We start from the raw sequence: 26,542 nt of genomic DNA on the forward strand, positions 1-26,542 counted from the left end.
CCTTTCTTACAAGCAAAACAAAGATCGATAATTTGAAATGCTTTAGTGAAAGACCATCCACCAAATCATTTGCAGTCAAATGATTCATCTTAATAATATGAATATGACCCATCCTTCTGTGCCAAAAGCTCGTGTCGTTCATAGTTGCTTTTGAGACAAAACACTTTTCAGTAGAAGCTGAAGACGATACTTTAGAACTCATATTGAGTACATAAATATCATTCGATCGAGGAGATCACATGACAACCATATCTTCAAGAATTATGAAACCCGGTTTATGGATAACACATTCCTTATCTGTAAATAAAGTGGTAAACTTCTTGTCACAAATATGTGACACGCTCAACAAAATGTGATCTACTTAATCACAATAATTAACCCGCTCAAATGTAACACACCCAGCTGAGACTTCCCCTCTTTCGCTATCATCCCACCTTGATTACCAGCAAACGCCACATATTGTCATAGCCCCCGATCCCTATACCCCGGGTGGGGAGCCTTGAACGATGAGTGGTGGTATCAGTGTTTATTAAAATAAATTTGCAGCGGAATATTTCATCAGAATGTAATTAAGAAAAATGATCGGAGTTATAAAAGCACCATGATTCATATTTCATAAAATGGGAATAAAACCATTTTTATACAGACGTAAGTTTTATAGGGATAAACCCTAATTTACAAAACACGTTTCTATATTCTGGTGACAAACCACTTATTTAACCTGGAAGCCCGCATGCCTCGTTCCTTTGTCTCTAAAAAATCACATGAAACATGTTTCAAAATATTTAATCAGCAAGAAATATTGGTGAGCGCATTCATTTATAAATTACACATTTTACAATTACAGCTTAAGATGTTTTTACATCTGCCTACTTACAAATTACCGAAATGTACTTGTCACTTGACGGTATCTATGACTATTGTCATATTACTTGTTGGATAACACTTGTCCAATAAGTAACGTGTGATAGCCCAGTAGGAAAACATTGTATACAAACCCAACAATACCAATAGTAATAATCCCGTAAATCTATAGAGGCTTAACCACTATAATGTACTTTAAAACATTTTGAAAATACTTTGAATGCATTATATGTCATGAGTTTAATAGTTTGAATTATCATGACTGTTATGAAAAACTAGTTGTCTCACGTAAATGTGAGTTGTTCAAAGACTCGAATGTCTCACGTAGTAAGTTTATAATTAACGAGCACTTCCTGATATTAAACACCTAGGTTAAACACAATGTAGCATATTTAAATTAGTATAGACCCGATAATGATAATGATAATCACGAAATTAGAAAATTTACACAATGGCACAATGTCTTACCTTGTACAGGCAGAGCTTTCGGATTCGTGTATAAAAGATTCTATCTATCGGATATGGTATCGTTACGACTACTCGGGGGTATTATACTAACACCATTATATAAGAAAAGTCAGAGAGAGAAAATTTTTGGACGAACAAATGAAGCCTAGATCCCAACCTATTTATAGTTGAAATTGGTTCAGTTTGCCGAGTCAGCCCTAGCTAGGCCATGTGGAATGCCACGTGTCACTGTTGCGTGACTACCACTTTGCGTAGAGCAAGGACAACAAAGTTTCTGGATAACTGATAGTACTTCGCGTAGCGCGAAGGAGCTTGAATGTAATACTTCGTGTGGCGCGAATGAACAAGTTCACAAAAACATTAAGGCGGCTATGCGAGCATGCGCTATCAAAGCGCCACATTGCGCCCATCACACTTTGCCCGAGCCCGAGTCCATGCCTGTGCTCGTGCGCATCGAGTGTTCCGCACCCTCCGCTAGGACCACTAGGTGAATGCTAGGCATAAAAGATATGGAAACTCATCTTCTTATAAAGAGCTTCCAATTTTATCTTACTTTCCATGTGGGACAAGAACTCACTTTCATATTTATATTAAGGTGTAAGCATTCCATTTACTTTCCTCCACCAATGTGGAATGGAATTCACTTTTTTCATTTTCTTCAATTTTCCTTTAGTTTGTATTATGGGTTGTTATACATATCCTACTTATTTTGAATCTCATCCTCGAGATCTACTGGAATAAGTGTGGATACATTTTTTTCATTTTTGATTCTAATTCTAATTCCTAAGTATATTTTGGTCCACGCCTTGAATCCCATATCAATTTGACCCGAACTATTCTTTTATGTTTGAGATTCTGAATTTTTCTATCTTCAATTTGTAGAGGTTTCTCAATGAATTTTAACTTTTCGTTTACCTTTATATCTTGAAGTGTTACTTTCAGTTATTAATCAGCTAGGCATTTCCTTAAGTTGCTTACATGAAATACATCATGTATACATGTCATTTCTTCTAGTAATTCTAGTTGATAGGTTACTAGTCCAATTCATGTGATAATTTGGAATGGTTCAACAAATCTTGGATTCAATTTTCCTCTTTTTCCGAATTGAATTACTCTCTTCCATGGAGGTACTTTTAGTTGCACTTTATCTCCAACCTGAAATTCTAACGGTTTGCGTCGATGATCAGCATAAGTTTTCTGATGATCTCGTGTTGTCTTTAATCTCACCTTGACTTGATTAATCTTGTCAGTAGTTTCTTGTATGATTTCAGGACCTGATAATTGTTTTCCTCCTATTTCTGCCCAACACACTAGGTTCTGCACTTTCGTCCATAATGTGCTTCAAATGGGGAAGCATTAATGCTTGTATGATAACTGTTGTTATAGGAGAATTCTATTAGTGGTAAATGGTCATCCCAATTTCCACCAAAATCTATTACACATACTCTTAGCATGCCTTCCAATGTTACTATAGTTCGTTCACTTTGACTGTCAGTTTGTGGATTGTATCTTGTTACCATGGCTACTAACTTTTCGCAAAATAAGAAGTGAAACGACTATCCCGATCAGACACGATGGATAATGGAACTCCATGTAGTGAGAAAACTTTGTCTACATACAGTTTAGCTAATTGTTCCATTTTAAAAGTTTCCTTCATTGGTATAATATTAGCTGACTTTGTTAATCTGTCCACAACCACCCAGGTTGTGTCATTACCTCTTTTTGTTGTAGGTAATTTAGTAGCAAAATCCATTTTTATTAATTCCCATTTTCAGTCTATAATTTCTAACTGTTGAATTAATCCTGATGGCTTTTGATGTTCAACTTTAACTCGCGAACAAGTTACACATTTCGAAACATAATTAGTTATGTCCTTTTTCATTCTTATCTACCAATAGATTTTCTTCCAACCTTGATACATTTTATCTCTTCCAGGATGCATTATATATTTGGATTTATGGGATTCTTCGAGAATCCCTTCTCGTAATCTTCCAATGACTGGTACCCAGATTTTGTTCCCCATTTAGAGAATTTCATCTTTCTTTTGACAAGTAGATCAATGGTACCATTTCTTTTCTCATCAGCAATTTTATTTTCTTCCATTGCTTCTTTCTGAGCATTCTTCACTTCATCAATTATATTGATCTGAAGTTCTAACCTTAGAGCACGCACTCTTTTAGGTTTCTCATGCTCTTTTCTACTTAATGCATTGGCTACTTCATTAAATTTACCTTCACGATATTGGATTTCACAATCATAGTCGCTATGAATTTCCATCCAGCGTCTTTGTCTCATATTGATACAGTAAACTTACTGCCATACTAATAATGTCTCCAGATTTTTAGGGCAAAGTTTATTGCTCCCAATTCAAGATCATGTGTTGTGTAATTCTCTTCATGCTTCATTAATTGTTTGGATGCATAAGCAATAACATTTTCACGTTGCATTAATACACATCCCAATCCTGATATGGAAGCATCACAAGAAACTGTGAAATATAGAGTTCCTTCTGGTAATGCCAGTATCAGGGCATTTGTTAACTTTTACTTCAAAGTTATAAACGCTTCTTCTTGCTTGGGTTTCCATTCAAACTTTACATTTTTACATGTTAACTTTGTTAATGGAACTGTTATTCGGGAAAAGTCTTGAATGAAGCGTCTATAATATCCTGCTAACCCTAAGAAACTTCGAATATCCATAGGAGTTTTAGGTATTTCCTATTTAGTGATAGCTTTAACATTGGCATGGTCCACATGAATACCTTCGTGGTTAATCAAGTGGCCTTGGAATTATACTTCTTGTAACCAAAATTCACACTTTGAGAACTTTGCATAAAGCTTCTCTTTTCTCAATAGTGTCCAAAGTGTATGAATATGTTTGGCATGATCATCACTGGTTTGGGAATAAATAAGTATATCATCTATAAAAACGATACAAATTTATCCAGATACGGTTTACATATCCGATTCATCATATCCATAAATGCAGTTGGGGCATTGGTTAGACCAAATGGCATAACTGTAAACTCGTAGTGACCTTATCTAGTTTTGAAAGAAGCTTTATGAACATCTTCTTCTTTCACTCTTAATTGATGGTATCCTAAGCGTAAATTAATCTTTGAAAAATATCTAGCTCAATGTAGTTGATCAAATGGATCCTCAATTCTCGACAAGGGATACTAATTCTTAATTGTGACCTTATTCAATTCTCTATAATCGATACACATACGCATCGACCCATCTTTTGTTTTGACAAACAGTACTGGTGCTCCCTAAAGTGATGAGCTTGGTCGTATGAAAACCTTTCTAGCAATTAATCTAATTGCTTCTTTAATTCTAACATATCTGTTTGTGTTAATCTATCTGATGCTTTAGCAAGTGGCATTACTCCTGGTATCACATGAATTCTAAATTCGACTTCACGATCAGGTGGTTGTCTAGGTAAATCTTCTGGAAAGATGTCGTAATATTCTGATATTACCGGAATTTCCTTCAATTCATTTTCTTTGGCACTAATGATTACAGAATTCATGTATACTATGCATTGCTTCCTTTGTTAGTTTGCCGCTTTCATTACTGATATAAATTTTATGGGTCTAGAAATTTTATCTCCTTGTATTGTAATAATCTCTCCTGTTGGCGTACGAACTTCAACAGAATTCTTATTATGATTGGCTCCTAACCAGTCCTGACATCAAATCCAACCATATTCATTGGAAGTAAATTTGATTTATACTTATGACCTAACAAGTCTATATTGTCTCCTTGAAGTACTTCACGAATATGAATGAAATTCCCGTCGGCCGTTTCTACCATGTAGACTTGAATAAGTTTGGTTAAAGGTTGGTTTAAAGCATGGTAAAAATTTGTGTTTATGAAACTTTGATTTTCTCTAGAATCAACTAGCAATTTAGCATAAACGTTATTAATAGGAAACGTACCCGCAATGACGTCTGGAATCATTGCTACTTCTTGTGTGGTAAGCTAAAAAGCTCGTGCATTCTTCTTAGGTCCATCTGCATTCTTTTCTTTGTTGTCAGTCACCTTTGTCATTTTTGGACATTCTGGACGGATGTGGCCATGTTCTCCGCAGTTGTAGAAAATACGGGTTTCTTTCCTTTTTCTTCATCCGTATGACCAGCCATTTTGCAATAGTTACAATACTTTGTTTTCTTAAAAGCACATCTTCTTGAGTGCCACTTTCTACGGATTTAATAGAAAGGCTGAGAATAGGATTGACCTGCACCTTTCTATGGAAATTCCAGGGTAATCTTCTAGGCCAAATTCTTCTTTTTATTCTCTTCCTATGTTCAGATTAGTCTGCATGTCATGGTATTGGCTAGCTCAACTGCCTCCTCAATAGTCTGAGGTCTAGCCGACTTTACCAGATCATGAATTTCACTTACTAATCGCCAAATATAACGGGAAATTAGTACTGATTCTGGCGAATCCAAAGCCGGTACCATTCTTGCATATTCGAAGAATTTTGTCGTATACTCACGATATTTCGTACCTTACATCTTGTGGTTTAAGAACATAGTAGAAATCTTTTCTCTTTCGTGAGGAGGACAAAATTTCCTTTCTTCTTTTTCTTTGAATTCTTCCCAGGTCATAGTATAAACTATGTTGCTTCCTTCTGTTTGGAGAACTGTGTTCCACCATTATAATGCTTCATTAATGAAGAGATTAGAAGCATATAGTATCTTATCTTCTTCAGCACATTTACTGATTCTTATAACAGCTTATGTCTTTTCTAACCAACGTAGTGAGGAAATAGATCCTTCGTTTCCAGAAAATTCAGTTGGCTTGCATGCCAATAAATCCTTGTAAGTACAACCGCTAACTTTTGAGTTTTTGGTAATGGATTTTAATTTCCTCCATTCACATTGTTACTAGCCTTAAGGTTGGATTTTCGTTTGTTACTCTCAGTCGTATCTCTATTATAGTTACGGGATGCCTCATCAACAATTTTAGGAATTTCATCAGCGATTCTCTGAGCTATCATATTTTTAATGGTATTCATATTCAAAGCATTTGCTTGATTAGAGTTTTCATGATTGTGCTTGTTTTCATGATTGTGCTCATTCTCATGATTGTTTTGGTTAGAGGAAACTTCATGCGACATCTGAGATGCAAACAAGAAGGAACTATTAATATCGTAATTAAATAATAAAAAAACAAGATATTAATAACACATAGGCTAATAACACATAGGCTGTCGATCATTGCGACATTTCCTCTTTTTTTATATATATGCATCACTATATTTTACATCTAATCTATATTTTCTATATTTTTTATACATATGCATACACACTTTGTTTTTTTTACAAGAAAGAAATTAAGATAATGAACATATAAATATTATATATAAGTTAGTAGTCTTTATATGTAGGGTTCCCAGTCATAATGTTTCCAAATGAGATTTTACCCAATATTGCTTAGCCTGTTTCTGTTTACCAACTCTTCCCCATAGTGGAGTAGCTCCGTCGTATTCTCTTGTGTCATGTTGGGGTAGTTGGATGTTTCGGCTAGGAATGTGCATATGGATTGCTCATCAAGGTATGGAATTGCAAATCATTTTTCCACCATTCTTCCATTTGGGCTTGGCTAATGATGGTATCAGTGGGGAGTATATTTTTTTGGGTTTGAGATGATATGGTTGGGTTGATTGAGGTTCTTGCACATATATCATTTATTATTGGTTCAAAAATTTCACATTCATCTAGGCATTTTCCTAGTCTTTCCCGCATTGATATTTATGAAGGGGTTTGATGATTAGAGGGTTGTGGTTCAGTTGGTGGTCCTAGTTGTGGTTATGGGGGTGGTTATGTAACTGTTGCTCATTCCTTCTTTTTCTTCCTCATTCCTCTTCGCCAATCTTTAAGTCTTCTTCTTCTTCTTTTTTTTTTTTGCTATTGGTTTCTCTAGAGGTTGTTCTTGGGATATCATAGGTTCTTGGTATTCTATATTTGGTTCACTAGAATTTCCAACTTCTATATTCGTAGTGTTAACGTATATATTTTCGAAAGCTTCAATGAGCTCATTCATGTTATTAATAAAAAGCAATAAAACAACGAATTCCAAAAAATGATTCATATTTATTTATATATTTATATTCACGTGTGGTTATAATCTTATCCATATAGTAAACATATAAGTTAATACATTTATTTCCTAACTTTAAAATTCTAAGATTAGGTATTATTAAAATATCCATATTGTTTAAATCAGTAGCTATACCACTTCAGCTGTCACAGCCCCCGATCCCTAAACCACGGGAGGGGAGCCACGAATGTTGATCGATGATTTCGGTGTTTAATAAAATAATTTTTTGGTAGAATAGTTCATCAGAACCGTAGTTGGGAAAAATGATCAGAGTTTTGAAAACACCATGATTCATATTTCATAAACTTGGAATAAAACCCATTTTTATACAAACATAAGTTTTATATGGATAAACCCTAATTTATAAAACACGTTTCTTTATTCTGGTGACAAGCCACTTATTTAATCTGGAAGCCCGCATACATCATTCCATTGTCTTTGATGTGTTGTAAAACACATTTACTTTCCGTATCATTTTTATCATGTTTTAATTGCTTTTTAGTTTAATTATTAAGTTTTATGGTTTGTTTATGCTTGATTTTACAAAGTTGATTGTTTACTTGTAGGTTATGAGGTTTGGTGGAAAAAAGAGTTAAAATTGAAGAGTTTAGGGGCTTAATTGGTCAACTTTCAAACTTATAAGTCAAGGCCCGACCCAAGCCCACATCTTAGAAGCCTTTTATAATATTATATGAAGTTAATTATGAGAAAAATCAGTCATTATTCAGCCAAAAAACCCGAAATCAATAAAACCCTAACTTGGGCAGCAAGGATGCGATCGGACAGCAGGAAAAGAAGAAGATAAAAAGAAAGAAGGAGGCTGTTTGCGGCTGTGGAGGCTAGAGGAAGAAGAAGGAGGCTCGGGGTGATCTTGTGCAGCTGCTAGGGACCTTATACATCATAAATCTCAGTCATATATCTTATGTAATTCATCTATAAACTTTACTTTTTGTTCAAGAACCCTAACTGTGTTGAATTAGTCTTTTGCTTTGGATTGTTTTGCAAGTGATTGATAGTTTGACTTGTGATTGTTGTTTTTGAATCTTGAATGAGTTTGATTATGTTTATGATGATGTTTATGATGTTTTTCTTAAGTGTGCATGGCTGTCCAAAATCTATGAGTAGCTAAACTTGCTTGTTCTACCTAGGATAGATGATTGTTGAATAGTTTAGACTTGTATAATAGATTGTTAATGTTCAAGACTTGAATTATTGATGTAAAGTTTAACTAAACCATCAAAATTGTGTGTGATGGCTGTGTTTTATGAGTTATTACTTATAATCCTCTTGCATTAGTTAATTGAATTAGTTTTGATTAATTGATTGCTTGTTAGACTCTTGACTTGGTGTTTCGGGTTTATTTGCGAGGTGTACAACCGTAGGGATAAGTGGGTAATATATATCATCTAAAATCAGTTAAAATACACCTTCTTTGAGACCGATAGGTGATAAGAAGTAATATTGTCTCGTTGCTTTTACTTGTTAGAATTAAGACCGCGCGAGAGCGGGTTTTTGTCTTGTCGAGTTTGAGTGTTTATGTGCAATTAGTTGGTTTAATTTGGGTTAAGTTAAATTGTTCCTCTATCCTTGGTGACATAGTATTTGTCACCATTAGGATAGTGTGTCGATGAGACCGAGAGGAGAGTCGTCATTTGAACACGTTAATAATTGTTTTTCCGGTTTATTCTTTAAAATCAACTAAAACAAGTTAGAGTTTGTTAGAGAGACTGAGAGGTAATTTGACTTTCTTAAACAAGTTTTAGTTGTGTCATCTTTTATAACCGGTGTCGTGAATATTTTCAATCCGTTGTCTTGTTATTTCTAACAACATGATTCATTCCTAGGTAGACGTCTTTATACATTGAATTTAAACCAAAGTGTTCAAAATTTTGTCAAAATTTTTCATTCAGTTAAGTTAAGTAGTTAAATTAAATTCTAAAATAAATCAATTTAATGTTTTGGTTAGTCTTGGTTAGAGTTTCGTAATTATAAACGTTTTCACGTGTCTTCGAGTTCGATATCCGGACTTTTCTCATCTGTGCTATACGCGATCGGTACACTTGCCGTTTGTGTGAACTAGGATAGATTGTTTGGTTTTTAAAGCTTAGTTGCGACTTGTGTTTTATTTATATATATATTTTCGCACATCAGTCTTTAACAAGTCACCTGAAACATGTTTAAAAATATTTAATCAACAAGAAATGCTAGTGAGTATATTAATTTACAAATGGCACATTTTACAGTTACAACATTAAAATATTTTTACATCTGCCTGCTTACAAATTACCGAAAGGTACTTATCAATTGACCATATCTATGAGTATGGTCATATTACTTATTGGCTAACACTTGTCCAATAAGTAAGGTATAATAGCCCATTAGGCAAGCATTGTATACAAAAACCCACATTACCAATATTAATCATCCCGTAAGTCTACAGAGATTTAATCAATGTAATGTACTTTAAAACATTTTGAAAATACGTTGAAAACATTATCTTTCATGAGTTTAATAAGTTTGAATCATCATGACAGTATTGAAAAACCAGTTGTCTCACGTAAATGTGAGTTGTTCAAAGACTCAAATGTGGCACATTGTAAGTTTATAATTAACAGGCGCTTCTTGATATTAAACACCTAGTTTAAACACAATGTAGCATAATTAAATTAGTATAAACCCGATAATTATAACGATAATCAAGATATTAGAAACTTTACACGATGGCACAATGTCTTACATTGTACAGGCAGAGCTTTCGGATTGGTGTATAAAAGATTCTATCGATCGGAGAGGGTATCGTTACGACTACTCAGGGGTATTACACTAACACCGTTAAATAAGAAATTTGAGAAGAGAATATTTTTTGACGAAAAAATGAAGCCTATATCATAACCTATTTAAAGTTGAAACTGGGTGAGCTCGTGTAGCGCGAACCAACACCATTGAGTGCCTCAAATACCGTGAACGGGACATAGGGTTGCCGAGTCAGTCCTAGCTAGGCCACGAGGCAGGCAACATGTCATTGTTGCCTGATTACCACATCGCGTAGCACGAAGGACTGCTTCTCATAGCGCAAAGGACAACAAAGTTTCTGGATAACTGATAGTACTTCACGCAGCGCGAAGGAGATTGAATGTGATTCTTTGCGCAAAGCTAAGGAACAATTTTTCAAAAACATTAACATGGTGATGTGAGCATGCGCTATCAAAGCGCCACATTGTGCCAATCGCACTTCGCCCGAGCCCGTGCGCTTCAGGTGCGTCACACCCTCCGCTAGGACCACTGGGTGCATGCTAGGCATAAAAGAATATTACTATGGAAACTCATCTTCTTATTAAGAGCTTCTAATTTTATCTTACTTTCCATGTGTGACAAGTACTCACTTTCGTATTTATACCAAGGTATTGGCGTTCAATTTACTTTCCTCCACCAATGTGAAATGGAATTCACTTCTTTCATTTTCTTCAGTTTTCCGTTTGTCTGTATTATGGGTTGTTATACATATCCTCCTTGAATGTCTTTAACATTTGAAATAAGATCAAGGTTGCAAGTGATGTGCCGAGAGCATCCACTATCCATAATACATTTATTTCCAGATATAGTCTTGGATGTACTCTGCACAAGCCTCAGTCTCGGGCTCCTCTTTTGTTTCTTTCTCATAATTGATACTATTAGGTTTCACTTGTGATTGATGCAATTGATTATAAGTCATAGGTTTCCTTGACTTTATTCTAAGATAAGCATCTTTAATCACATTTGAATCCTTGTTATGAAAAATCGATTTAACAGATTCAAACTATTTGTTCTTTAGATTAGACTCATTTACATTAACATGAAACACCTTACGTGGATTAACATCATGAAACATGATATGAGTGTCATCAAGCTTGACTTGAGGTGGTTGTCTTTTCAAAGTTTGCTTAACCGTAGGAACCTTAGGTGATTGTTCCTTGGTTAAAGCCTTTTCAGTCTTTTTGAACCTAGATCCACATTGTTGTGCAACGTTTCCACGTTCACCACATGAGAAGCAAGTTCTCATATCCACAAAGGTGTGTGGTGCATCAATGACATTATATGAGACCTCAGGTTGAAAAGATGCAACCGTTACTTTAGAATCACCCAATTGATTAGAAAGTTTATTTTTGTAAAATTCAAGGTTTGAATAATTTGAAAAACTTTGAAATGTGTCCGTTCCAGTTAAACTAACGAATTTCACAGGTTATTCAAAGTTCACTTGATTTTTTTACGTTGGACTTTGAAACGGTCTTGTTAATCAACTTAGATTATTTAAAAGCTTTTTAAAATTCATTCAAGCTTGACGTCTCATTATGATAAACATTTTCATTCAATTCGGGTTTATCAAACTTAAAGGAAAGTCTTTTTCATCAAATATTTTAGCAATCCCCTTTAAATTGTAAACCCTCCCAATTTTAACTGTAATCTAATTAGGATTAATGAACCTCATTAAATCTTCATAAAAAGATTGGTTTTTCAAATTTCTTCTCACCCATATTAGATATGTTTGAAACACAAACCGGTTTTTCAAACTAATGCGGTTCACAAAGAATATGATTAGAACGAGGAATTTTTATTCTTTGTGAACCACTTCAAGTTCAAACACATCATCAATCACAACTTCATCAACAGATTCGGAAAATATTTAATCCCTTTAAATATGAGTTTCAAGAGTTGACTTTTTATAAACTAGTTTTTCTTGTTTAACTTGCTAAGGTTCCTCCATTTTGATTACCTCTCAACAATTAGGAGGGTTAACAGTCAATGGACTACCAATATCAACTTTTGCAAATGGCGAAGGAACTTCAACAAAACCTAAACCACTTTTAGTTCCTCTTTGTTTACCAGTTACTTCAATTATTTCATTCAATATAATGAGGAATTTCTAAATTTTTCCATTTTTTTTTTCAACTCAAGAACCTCATTTTTGAGTTTAGTGATCTTAGTTCTAGATTTCATGATCTCCTGAAACCGTTGATCAATTATAACTAACTTGCCTAAAACTTTAGCTTTGAGATCATGATTACTATTCAAAAAAGCCTCAATTTTTACTATAGATATAAGTTCAAGATCTGTGGGTTGTCTATAATTATCACCAACCATAGCTAAATCTTTCACCAATGTATCATTATGATGATGAATCAATTCAAGTTTAGACTTGCTTTCATCACTCTGAGAACACTGTGAAATCTCAATTTCATTCACAATTTTTGGAATTACATTAACAGGGTCTACTGAAACAGGAGTAGAAGTGTTATAACCAACTTCTTAGATTATGGTCATACAAGAAAATGAATCTTGTGGCTCCTAGCTTGAAATATCTGAATCAGACTAAGTCTTTGATTCATCACTTTCTTCAGTCAACTTGTCACCTCTCGCATCCTTAAACCAATCAACCGTCTCAAACATAGCCAAGTTGCTTGATTACCATTCGGTGAGTCACCTAACAGTCTTTGTTTCCAATCAATACCATTAGCAGCAATCAAAGCTTGTGACCCACCAATATTAACTGGTTCACCCCCAGAAGTCTTCTCTTTTGACTCGAGATCATACTTCTTGCTCGAACTTCTGTCTTGAGTCAGGGGTCCCGAATATTCTTTCTTCGGTTTGTCACAGTCCTTTGAAAAGTGACCATATTCTTGACAGTTATAGCATCAGACCTTCAACTTATCAAACCGAACCCTCTTGTTCAAAGTTGACAAGTCCTTCCCAGTATTCTGCATAAACTTCTTCACATTTCGCTCAATCATAGCCATGTTCCATTTTAAATCCATTAATTCCAGATCATCTGGATCAATCTGATCGTAATCCTCATCAATTAACTCACTCATAGCAATCCTTGCTACCCACCAACGATTCATAAGATGACATAAATGCACTCATGAAAGAAAATTGTTTTTCTGCCTCTTTCATGTTTACTTGTGGTGGTTGTGGAATTTGAGAACTTGACCCACCAGAATAATTACCATCTTTGAGGTAAGAAGAATTACAAGATCTAGATGCCATGAAGCATACATTAGGAGTGGAATCTCCACCTTGTGGAATCTCTTAATTGTTTTGTAAATGGAAAGCAGTGATTGGAACATAATTGCTACTCAAGGGAAGTGATCCACCATACAAGGTACGGTCTTGAATATCTTTTGATGAAATTTGACACCTTAAGTCATATTCTCTTTCTTCAATCTTTTGCATGAACTCCATGGTAGTAAGATCATAAATTTTGAAGAAAGTATTCTTATTAAGTACAAGAAAGAAAGTAGAATATGATCTTGGTAAAAAATTCTTCACAGTGTCAATCTGATCATATTTACTCGGTTCCATTATAAAATTCTACATTTCATCAATTAAATAACAAAACCTCGTAAACATTTCTTCAGTAGTTTCCCCTTACAACAAACAAAAGTTTCTGAACTGAAACTTGAGCATTACTTTCTTGCTTTCCTAGGTATTTCCCATACTTCTCATTTCTAATGCTGAAACAGTGCAACACAGATCTTGATACTTGCCACTTGATGAAATATATTCTCTAGTAAAGCCATAGTCCAGCTTGAGTAAGACCTTGTCTCAATTTCCAATGCTTTCTTTTCTTCAACCGTGTAAGATTCAAAAGGTTTCTCGGTATAGCTTGAAGTAGGATCACTGAGCGTTGGAGGAGTATAGACATTACCTAAGCTACGAATACAATAAGGACGAACATATCCCAATTGTGCTAGAATCCTAGGTTCCGACCTTGAAATATCACTCAGAATCATGAGTCTCGGGCATTTGGAATGAGACCCGGTCTCAGCATCCAAGTGTAACATTTTTTGCATGATCATATTATGGGAAGCTAAGGCATTGAAATTAGCCATTTTGAAAAGTTTAGGTTGAAAAACTATTAAGATTGAAAGTTATTGGTTGAAACAGTCAAAATGAGAAACTTTATGGCAACGGGTGTGAATACTTTATGAACGAATGAGTCTAGTTGGATAAAAATGAGTCTATCTTGGGTAGTGAATGTGGAACTTTTTAATGAAGAATGAGATATAACGAATGTTATTGTTCAAGCGGATGAACAATTAATGACAATAGCGAATGAGTGATGCCACGGATAAGGTTTTAATCAAAGAATGTGGTATTGTTATGACGAATGGGTTGTTAAATCTGAATGACAGCTAGCATAAATGGTTATAACTCCCTCACGAATGAGCAATTATGTATAACGAATAGACATTCATAAGTTAACGAATCAGCCTTCAAATCTTCAACTTCAACTAATTCCCAGATTAAAACCAATATCAAACCAAATCCATATCACACTTAAACTTGTATATCCCGTCCAATACTTAACCAAAATTCAACAAATAACCAGTCCAAATACTCGTCTAAACATTCCAAAAACACTCATACCAATCCAAACCTCAAATCCAGTCGAAAACTCAATTAATTTTGACCAAAACCATACATAACAATACTTTATTCCCGCCAATACAATTAAACATCAATTCACTTGAATTATACCAAATTGATACAATTACACCTTCACAGATGATCTAAACATCATCATGAACAATCCGAACATCAAATCAATATCAATTACCATGTTAACAATGATTATATTATCAGTTTCAGTCCATACAGTTCGAGAATCAAATTCAATACTATTAACAATAAATTACTACATCAATTGATTCGTATAAGCTTCCTAATCATAAATCAATCACACACTCAGATACCACGTGAGAAACCATGTACCGATCGATTATGATATCATTACATTTACGTTAAGGATCCAGTTCTGATATGATTACGATTAAGCTTGATTACGTTACTGTGTGTTGAGAGAACAATTGGACATCATAACAGTACTCAAACGATAATAATAAGACCTTGTTAATTACTGAATAATTTACAAGGTATATATAGTCGTTGACCTCATTCGTTATACAAGCCATAAAGAATGAGCGTCATTCGCTATCATACGTTAGCATTCATACGTTATACTAACGAATAAGCATATGCGTTGTTATCATTCGTTAACAAGTCTAGCGAATGGACACGAATAAACACGCGGGGACACATTCGTTATTAGCTACTCTAACGAATGTGTCTTACATTAGCAAATGTGCATTTATACAATTACTAAACTACCCCTTATACTTTAAGTAAATACCAGATAGATAGAAACACAAACCGAGAACCAAAATGTGTACCAACAACGACCGGTTGAGGAGTTTGGTGCATATCGGAATCAAGATTGGGTCCAAAGCTTACCGGTTATTTGATCCGAAGACCAGGGAGGTTGTGATAACTCTTGATGTGGTTTTTTTTCTAGAAGAAGACGTGGGTTGGTCTACTTCAGGGCAAAACAAATGTGATAAATGGAGCTAGCACCGGGTTTATATTGGGTTGATTGGAACGGGGTTATTGATAACAGAGTTGGACAATTTGTAATTGAGCCTATGGGAAGCAACGACTTTAGCGGAGAAAATTTAGCTTTATCAACAAGCTCTGTAACAGAATCAACAACAACGACAACTACAACTTTTGTCAATAATTCCCATTAGCAACCAGTTTAGCGACAACTCCTTATACTATGGTCGCTAATTGCAACAGCTCAGCAACGAGTTTAGCGATACCAACAACAACCGGTTTAGAGACAGTAGCACATAATGAAACCATAAAGTAATCCATGAAAATCCTTACATGTTCCGATAACATCGGCTAAGTTCAATGATTATGTCCTATGTTCAAATCTTGAGGATATTGTTTTGGTTTTGTTAGAAGAAGGTGAACCGAGGAATTTTAGTGAAACAAAAAATCCAAACCGGAGTGGATAAAGACTATGCAAACGGAACTCGAACCCATTAAACAAAACAATACATGGAAGTTGACCGAGTTACCGAGATGGGCTAACGCTCTCTAATTGAAGTTGGTTTTCAAGGTGAAAGAAATGTCGATTGCTAGATTAATAAATATAATGCGAGACTGGTGACAGAGGGTTACGTGAAACAACCTGGAGTCAATTTTGGAGAGGTCTTTGCTCTGATGGCGAGACTTAAAATTGTCCATATGCTTATTGCCATTGCAGCTACTAAGGGATGACAATCATATCATTTGTATGCAAAGTTAGCATTGTTAGCGGTGGAGCACAATAACGACAGGAAACAACATGTTGACATTCTTACGAAGCACTTATGAGAATCAAGGTGTAAGGCCCCGATCCCGGTGCCCTACATTTCATGTCGGATTTACTCATAAACACAGTTCTACAATCAGAGTTAATTAAAAATTTCGCAGAATACATAAACTTCAATCATCAATTACAAAACATTCTAACTTGTTTTTAAATCACAACATAAATCATCGTGTTTAAACATTATTTCTTTTATCTTTGGATACCTACCATTAAATCCATACCATGTGTCATTCTCATGCTAGCTCTTTAAACCTGTTCACCTGTGTGCATACTAAAAGTCAGCTACGCTGAGTGAGTTCTAGTTAATCAAGCAACTTACCATACAACCATTTCATGCATTATATATGTATCCGAAGATACATAGTCCGCTGTCTATCCTGCTCACCTTACCGCTTGACCACTTAAAGGTCACCTACGTCTTAACCACTTGATCACGCGAGTACGTAGAGGCTTGCCCTCCCACGCACTCATGTTATGCCACTTCAATAACGAAGGCACGTAGAGGCTTCTCCTCCCACGTTCTCTCGTTATGCCACTTTAATAACACCCTTAGTAGACCTTTTTTCACTTTTATCACACTTTATTCTACTTGTCTACAACACACTTCCTATCAGTTCATCATTTACATAATAAGAAAGTCACATCATAACATTCACACACACCTATAACCACTTAGGGATCACTTTCCTTTGACGACACATGCAATATCCGAAGATCGTTCACGCACCATTAGACAATCATTCATAACCTCTGCATGAGGACTATACTTTAGTAATAGCATACACTTACCACTTAAGGTAAGTGTATTCACACTTCATCGAGTATGCACACAGCCCCGAAAACATAACAAGGAAACGAGGCTAGAAACTCCCTAAAACTCGGTTACGTTGACTATTAAATGTTTATTCCTTTCTTTAGTTATGTGCGACTAACTGTATAACAATTACACGTATCAATCAACTATCACTACACATATCGTATTTCTAGTTTATTTATAACCCTCAACGAACGAGGGTACTGGGGTAGCGCCCCTGGCAGCGGGGTTCTAGGGGCAGCAGCCCCTAGAAGGGTTTAAGGGGCAGAGCCCCTGGCTGGGGTTAAGCTGCCATGTCAGCTTGGAAAAATTTTATTTCCATTAACTGTCTTAACACATTTTTCATTAGAATTCTTAATCATTATTTTATTTGCTAACTCATAAACTTTGAAGGCGTCTTTGTAATTAATCCATTTTATTTTAAGTCCAAGGACCTTTATGTCATTCTTTTAAAGTCTACTTCGTTATCCAGCTAGTTGACGAAGGAGGTTATTTCTTAACGAATGGACCCTTATAACGAATTGGCCCTTATAACGAACTGATTTTCATAACGAATGGACTCAATCGTTTGGTCTAGCTAACGAATGAACTCTATAACGAATTAGGTTCATTCGTCCCTTACTTAACAAATGGCCTTAACGAATTGGGGTAGTTCGTCATTCTTTCCTTGTAAGGCCCCGTTACCGGTGCCTCACATTTGGAAGTTGGATTTACTCATAAACACCGTTCTAAATATCAGAGTTAATTAAAATTTTACGCGGAATATAAAACTTTCATAAAACATTACATAATTCATAACTTTTCTCAAAACATCCTTTGTCTTTCATCATTAAAGCATTAAAATTAAAACATCATAAGTCTTCAGATGCTAGACTCTTATTCTTCTACCATGTGTCCCCGCTCAAGTCAGCTGTCTCATCCTACTCACCTGCGTGCATACTAAAAGTCAGCTACGCTGAGTGAGTTCTAGTTAATCACGTATCATATAATACATACACTTACCTTCAATCATGCATCCGAAGATACATAATAATTACTTTACTAACTTACTTTCATTACATAATTTCATACATATATTCATACTTTATTACTTTCATACTATATAAAAACTGTCCATTCTATCTCAGATATTATTAGGGTCTGGGCCCTCTTTCCTTTGTCTATCTCAGATATTATTAGGGTCTGGTCCCTTTCTTCTCTATCTCAGATATTACTAGGGTCTGGTCCCTTTTTACTTCTCTATCTCAGATGTTATTAGGGTCTGGTCCCTTTCTTCTCTATCTCAGATATTATTAGGGTCTGGTCCCTTTTTAGTTCTCTATCTTAGATATTATTAGGGTCTGGTCCCTTTCTTCTCTATCTCATATATTATTAGGGTCTGGTCCCTCTTTCTTCATCTTCGTACATACTGTCTTTACATACCCATAACATACATACTTTCTTTAATCATTCATACATATTCATATATTGTACATATATCTATCATACACATTCATCTATCATAAACATACTTCCCTTGTTAGCATATGCAATATCCGAAGATTGTTCACATATCGACAAGTTTTCATTCACATTTAAGATATACATACATAACATATAAACCATATAAGGCATACACTTACCAGTTAAGGTAAGTGTATTAACTATCACATTGAGTATGCACACAGCCCCGAAAATATAACAAGGAAATGGGGCTAGAAACTCACCTGAATGCGGTTACGTTCACCGTTAATAGTTATTCCCTTCTTGAGATGTGCACGACTAACTGTATAACAATTACACGTATCAATTAACTATTACTACTCGCATCGTGTTTCTATATTTATATAACCCACAACGAACGGGGGTCCGGGGGCAGCGCCCCTGGCAGTGGGGTTCTAAGGGCGGCAGCCCCTAGCGGGGTCCAAGGGGCAGAGCCCCTGGCTGGGGTTAAGACTTAACGAATTGGGGTAGTTCGTCATTCTTTCCTTAACGAATTGCTTAACGAGTGAAGCTAGTTCGTTATTCTTCATTAGCGAATTGACATAACGAATTGTTGTCAGTTCGTTATTTCTCCATTAGCAAATTAGGGTTAGGTCAGAGAATGTTAGAAACATTCTCTTACATTCCCTTACCTCGTACACCTTGTCCGGCGCCGCCTTTGTGGCTCCGTCATTGTCAGAAAAACGGGCGATGGCCGCACCGTTTTCAGCGTTTTTCGTCTCGTTCGATCCAGATCTGAGCTAGGGTGAACCCTAAGCTCATATTTTGACCGGTTTATACCCGATTCCATCCAGATCTCGTGACTTTAACGGTTGAGGGTGTCGGCTCGTCGTTTCGCGACTAGATCTAGAGGGTTTGGATCAATACAATATCATGCTAGCATTACCTCTGGTCGGGATCAGTTCTTCTTCTTGGTTTCGGTTTGAGAAAGAGAGAAATATGGGAGAGAGCTTAAGTGTGTGTTCTGGATGGTGTATGGAATATGCGAAAATGAATGGATTAATGGGTGATTATGGTTTATATATTATGGGTCATGGGCTTAAGCCCATGGTCTTTTCTTTAATAACCCAAGTCCATTACCATATTACTTAACCCAACACAAGCCCATCTCATAATATCAAATATTATTATTATATTAAACGAACGAAAAACAGGATGTTACATAAGGTTGATAAAATGAGAAGAATGCTCATTGTTGGAGACCTCCTAGTTTCGAGTTGAAAATTGGAGGGTCATTATTGGTAATCTCCATCATAATAGGCCCGTCACGTGTAGGTGACTGGGTTAGACCTATTTGGGCCCGTTAAATTCATTAATGATGTAATGTGCTTATAGGGTTGCAATAAGGGTTTTATTATATTTAGTAATTAATTGTTGGCCAAGTTTGAGTCACCCTATAAATATATAGCCATGATTAGGGATTATTTTAGTCAAGTTTTAAGCTGGTTTCTTGATTATAATAATATGAGAGGTTTACCCTAAATATCGTGTGCTTGTTTATGTTTCTATTTATCAAGTCGTTCTTTACTTCAAATTTCCTTGAAATTAAATCTTGATATTAAAGGATTGTGTTATGAGTAAGAAGCATCTAATGAACGAGGATTTTAATTTTTGGTGCCTTCGGTCCGTGCACGTTTATAATTCAAAGAGTTGTAAGGCGGTTGGGATTTCAAACAATTGCCAACAGTTAACCACGAACAGTTCACCAGATTCCACAAGCCGATGCCAATGGTTCACGTGATTAAAACTCAAAATCATCTTAGAGACTTGTAGAATGCACGACGGTGGTATCATTATTGGCGGTGAGAAAACTAAGAGGAATGGTGAGACTTGGCAGGACATAGATATATGAGTACATGTTACAAGCCAAACAGAAGAACTCAACCCAAAAGACTAGTCTGATAAGTGAGGGAACCCATTTGGCTTATAAAACCCACATCAATTGCCCATACAACCGATATGGGACAAGTCTCATACCTTGCAATGGTTTCAGTCTGTAACAATACACCCTCCTTAAGGGCCAACGTCCTCATTGGTCACGGCCACGTTGGTCATGGCTGGCTCACTCCATGCCACCACTCCGTGGGCCACCACTCCGTGGGCCACCACTCCGAGTCCTCGTTGGTCACGGCCGGCTTCCACCAGGCCACCACTCCGTTGGCCACCACTCCAAGGTTAGCTCTGATACCAATGTTACAAGCCAAACAGAAGAACTCAACCCAAAATACTAGTCTGATAAGTGAGGGAACTCATTTGCCTTATAAACCCCACATCAATTGCCCATACAACCGATGTGGGACAAGTCTCATACCTTGCAATGGTTTCAGTCCGTAACAGTACATGGTAAGAGTTTATCGTGAAATGAGATTGTGGTTATTATTTAAAGAACTTAAGAAATGTTGCTTGGTTACGTTACATTTTTATTACAAAGTTCTTGACTAATCCTTTATTCATTACAAATAAAATATAATTATTTTAATATTCATAATTACAATAATGCATCATTTAGGTTTTAATAATTGAGCTATTATAACCAGCACCATCACCATATTTTTTTTCCATCACCACCAGCCACCCTCTAAGCATACATTGCCTCCTAGAACCTATCTCATGTCACCACTACGCGCCACCCAATTTAACCAGCAACTTCAACCCTTCAACCAGATTTGAATCAGATCCCAACAACCACTAAGCAACGTCTAAGAAACTCAATTTGAGAGAGTCAACAGGTGTTCGAGGTTTGAAAAGACAATGATGATTTGTAGATCAGTTAAGATGGTGGGTGATGTGTGGTGGCTGTGATGGATAATGTTTGGTTGTGGTTGTAGGTGGCAGCAGCCGGTGAAGATGTTGAATAACAGGGGTGGAGGTGGGTGTTGGTATGGGTGTGCATTCGATATGCATGTGGGGTGAAGATGGAGACAACGGGTATACCTGAAATCCGATGGGTATGGGTCGGGTATGGGATTAGGTTTTAAAAATTTTCGCGGAGTACGGGTCGGGTATGGGATTAGATAATACCCGGCCCGATTACCCGAAAACACATACCCATTTACCCGCACTATATACCCGAATTGTATACCCGAAAAATTCTTTGAATTTCATAGGTTGTGAAGCACATATATAAAAACATATATAAAAATATATATAAGTTATAATGATATTATTTATTTATTGCCACACTTTTATATATGAAGAGCATTATATCTAAAATTGTAATATATTTTGTATGAATAAAAGGTATAAAATATAAATAATTATTAAAAATATACTTGAAAGTCCTAACGGGTATACCCGATACCCGCGGGTATGCCTGAAACCCGACGGGTAATGGGCCGGGCATGGGACACGGTTTTACAAACGGGTATGATCATGATATTACTAATGCCCGGCCCGAACCCGGCCCGTTGCCATCCCTAGTCCCTCTTTTATTGATATTTAATTTTATATGTTAGTTGCTTGTGGGTTACCATTACAAAAAAGTTACATAAATAACCCGTACAAATTAGTTTAATAAATTACAAATTAAAGTTAACTACACATCTAGCCTTAACCGAAAAACTTAGCATCAATTAGTAATTAGTGTGACAAAGCAAATTTGCAAATAAATAGTGGTAAGTAAAAGCCATTTTCGTAAAAGTTTTAAAACTTTGCTCTTATGTTGACTTATTTTATTTCTTTTATCAAACTTTTATTATTGTGCTCATTTATACACTCTGTAATTGTTTAGCGTGTTTTTCTTTTCCATTCATGCGCTACTTACATCAACATCATCGCGGATAGTGACTAGTAAGAGAGAATACAAACGATTAGTGGACAAATTTATCTAAGACTTTTTTATAATTAGTCTAACATTTGTATTTTATTTGAACGTTGAATGGGTACACTCTTTTAAATAGTTTGCCTATTATGATATTTTATCATATATATATATAGTAGTGACACGAAAGTTCGTTGATATTTCATATAAGCTTCCCCTTCAACGTCAATAATTAAGAAGAGAGAATAAATCAGAACTCCTTATTTTCAGTCTTTGTAGATAACAAACAGGTGGTATTGCCTCTCAAAAAGAAAAACACCTAAGTGATATTGTCCTATAACTGCATTATCATTTCTTTAAATGGAATGCATCCAACCATTAGGCAATTCAAACTACATATCTTAAGTTATCTTTGTTCTCATCACACAACATAGTCGAGCCAAATGGCACAACCTTTGAATCTCCGTTTTGTCTTCATTATTTTCATTTCCACAACGATATCAATCACGTCATCATCATCATCTTCAGACGATCATCAATCTTACATTATTCTTATGGATAAATCAATGATGCCGTCACCCTTCCCTAATCACCATAACTGGTACACTTCTGTACTTTCATCACTATCAGATGAAGTTCCCGCGACTCATCTCTACACATATAACCATGTCATGGACGGATTCAGTGCAGTCCTCACCAAGTCCCAGCTCAAGCAGCTTGAACAGATGCCTGGCCATCTTGCAACGTTTGAGGAAACACTTGGCCAACTTCACACCACGCATACGCCTAAGTTTTTGGGGCTAGATAACATGGCGGACTATGGCCGGTATCTGATTTTGGTGAAGATATGATTATTGGCATATTTGACACCGGAATTTGGCCAGAAAGTGAGTTTTCAGGACGACGGAATGTCAGGAGTGCCTTCTCGTTGGCGTGGAGCTTGTGAAGCCAAAGGTTTCTGCAACAAAAAGATTATCGGTGCGCGTTCGTTTAGCCGGGGGATGAAACATCGAAAGGAAAGCATCTCAAAAACATATGACTATGATTCCCCTAGAGACTATTATGGGCATGGAACACATACATCTTCAACAGCTGCTGGTGGTCTTGTTCAGTCTGCTAATTATTTCGGGTATGCCAACGGCACAGCGACTGGAATAGCACCTAAGGCTCGGTTAGCCATGTACAAAGTGTTGTTCTTCAACAACTCAATAAGTGCTGCAGCAACTGACACACTGGCGGGAATGGATCAAGCCATAGAAGATGGTGTAGACCTGATGTCTTTATCGTTAGGGTTCCTATCGCAATCAGAGCATTTGCAGCTATGGAGAAAGGAATTTTTGTATCATGTTCAGCTGGCAATGATGGCCCTGATGCATACAGTATCAAAAATGGAGCTCCATGGATCACTACTGTTGGTGCAGGAACAGTAGACCGAGATTTCGTTGCTTATGTTACACCTGGTGATCCGAACTACGGAACCTTAATCGGGAAATCGGTTTTCCCAAAAGAGCTGTTGGTAGAGAAGGTTCACATATACTATGAATATGGAAATAGAAGCAAAGAAACTTGTGCATATAATTCCCTTGATCCCAAAGATGTTAAAGGCAAGTACATTTTCTGTGAGGTTGATGATATAATACCACTTTATGAACTCATTGTAACTGGAGCTGCTGGAGCTATCTTCAGTTCAGCCTTCGGTAACCTTCTCCTGGCACAAAACGTCATTTTTCCGTTCATTGTACTCGAACCTAAAGTCGGAAAATTGTTAAAGAAGTACATAATCAACACTAAGAATGCGAGTATTAGTATTAAGTATGGTGAAACTTTATTGGGTGTTAAACCAGCTCCACAAGTTGCAGACTTCTCGTCAAGAGGACCCAGCAAGCAATCTCCTTGGATCCTAAAACCAGATCTTTTGGCTCCTGGAGTGGATATCTTGGCTGCATGGGTGCCAAACAGAAAAAGCGCGCAGATCGGATTTGATTATTTGTTCAGCAATTATCGTCTTGATTCAGGTAGAACTTAATAATAATATCGCATTTTTAATCTAACTATATATATACACACACACATGCAATAAGGAATTGCAAAGGAAAGCTAGTCAAATAGTATCCTTAAACTATGATAGAAATTATAGCAAACCCTCACTAATAATATATTCAACGTAATAGGTACATCTATGGCTTGTCCACATGTTGTAGGCGTGGCCGCGTTACTGAAATCAACACATTGTGACTGGAGTCCAGCTGCAATCCGGTCTGCAATGATGACAACAGCCGACATTCTTGACAACAATAAAGGCATAATATTGGACACCATGACGGGTAAACACGGGACCCTCTTGATTATGGTGCTGGGCATGTTAACCCAAACAAAGCCATGGATCCTGGTCTGGTATATGACATTCAACCACGCGATTACATCAACTATCTGTGTGCAATGAACTACACTCAAAAGCAAATTAGAATGATCATTTCGCAGAAATCAAAGATTGATTGTGCGAATGCAACCCTTGATCTTAACTACCCTTCGTTTATTCTTGTCTTAAACAACACGAATACCACTCGTTACGTGTTCCAAAGAGTATTAACGAATGTGGGGACGTCAAGTTGTTCATATCGAGCAGAGGTAAATCCTGCGACAGGTATGCATGTTGTTGTCAAGCCTTCTGTGATATTTTTTGAAGGTAGATACAGTACGGCCAAGTTTGAGGTCATTGTTGTTGTTGATATAAGTGGTGATCCTCCAATCAACGGTGGTAACTATGGGTATCTAAGCTGGCACGAGGTGAATGGAAGCCATGTCGTTCGAAGTCCTATCGTATCTGCAATTGCGTATAACATGCAACCCTAAGATCAACAAGTGGTTAATGCGTAACAGATATTCAACTTTAAATATAAGTTTATAAGTGATGCAAAAGTGTATTCCAAAAAATAAAGATGACTGTACCATTTTAAACATCGATACGTACCGAATAACAAAAAATAAAACTATGTAAAACCGTGGCCTACCAAAATTTAGCAGTTTTAAATTTGGGATGTGTTATTCATACACCCTTTATAGGATGTATATGAAGATAATATGTGTGTTAAGAGGGTGTGTGAATATCCAAAAAGGGTGTGTGAATAACCATTGACTTAAATTTTGTTTGTTAAATATTATAACAAATAAGTATACTAAATTTAACAAGCCATAACTGAACTTACCAAGCCGAAATAACAAAGGCAAATATTCAACGGGTAAGACCTAGGCTAACATCAGATGCCCTAGCTTACTCAATTAACAGGAAAAGGTTGCAAGTTTTCCTACTTAAATAACGAACCATAATAAATCAATTTGTTCTGGTGAATAAGACGGTCTGCGGTCGATGGTGTGGTGCAAATGGCGGTTGATTTACTGAATTTGGTGTGGTGTAAATTTTGTCGTCAGGGCTTCCAGAAGGCAGATTTCGTGAACGATGGAAGAGTGTTTGTGAGACCTGTTTAATTCTAGTGAATGCAATCTTAGAAATACATTTATTATTGTTATTACCTTAATTCAGATTTTGTTGGCGTAATCATAAAGAAATTGGAGGCTATTATCGGTAAAGAATATATTATCATAATCATAACCATCAGGTGTACATAATGAAAAATTTTAACTGTTTGTAATTATGTTAACTTTTGTTAGAAAACATGTACTTTAGTGAAGTAAAATGGTAAAAAATAAATAAATAAAAGTGGGGGTATACAAATAATTTCTCCCTTACCACTCCACCACTACCTCATTAGCTTAAAAGAGTTTAATTAATAAAAATTTAATTAATAGTTTTAATTTTTGGAATTTTCTATTTACTTTATTTTTTTTAAGTTTAT

At 36.0% G+C, this 26,542-nt stretch overlaps 1 pseudogene across 1 annotated transcript; it reads left to right on the top strand.

Annotated features, from left to right (window-relative positions):
• Positions 1-23,034: 23,034 nt before the first annotated feature.
• LOC143636713 (subtilisin-like protease SBT1.7) lies at positions 23,035-25,621 on the top strand (annotated as a pseudogene). Its single transcript, XR_013154293.1, has 2 exons — positions 23,035-24,703; positions 24,860-25,621. The product of XR_013154293.1 is annotated as a subtilisin-like protease SBT1.7 (transcript).
• Positions 25,622-26,542: the final 921 nt, after the last annotated feature.

This window comes from Bidens hawaiensis, unplaced genomic scaffold (assembly GCF_021521415.1).
Source record: "Bidens hawaiensis isolate Kalapana, Puna unplaced genomic scaffold, B.hawaiensis_p1.1 tig00000599_1, whole genome shotgun sequence".
In the NCBI taxonomy this organism is placed as follows: domain Eukaryota; kingdom Viridiplantae; phylum Streptophyta; class Magnoliopsida; order Asterales; family Asteraceae; genus Bidens; species Bidens hawaiensis.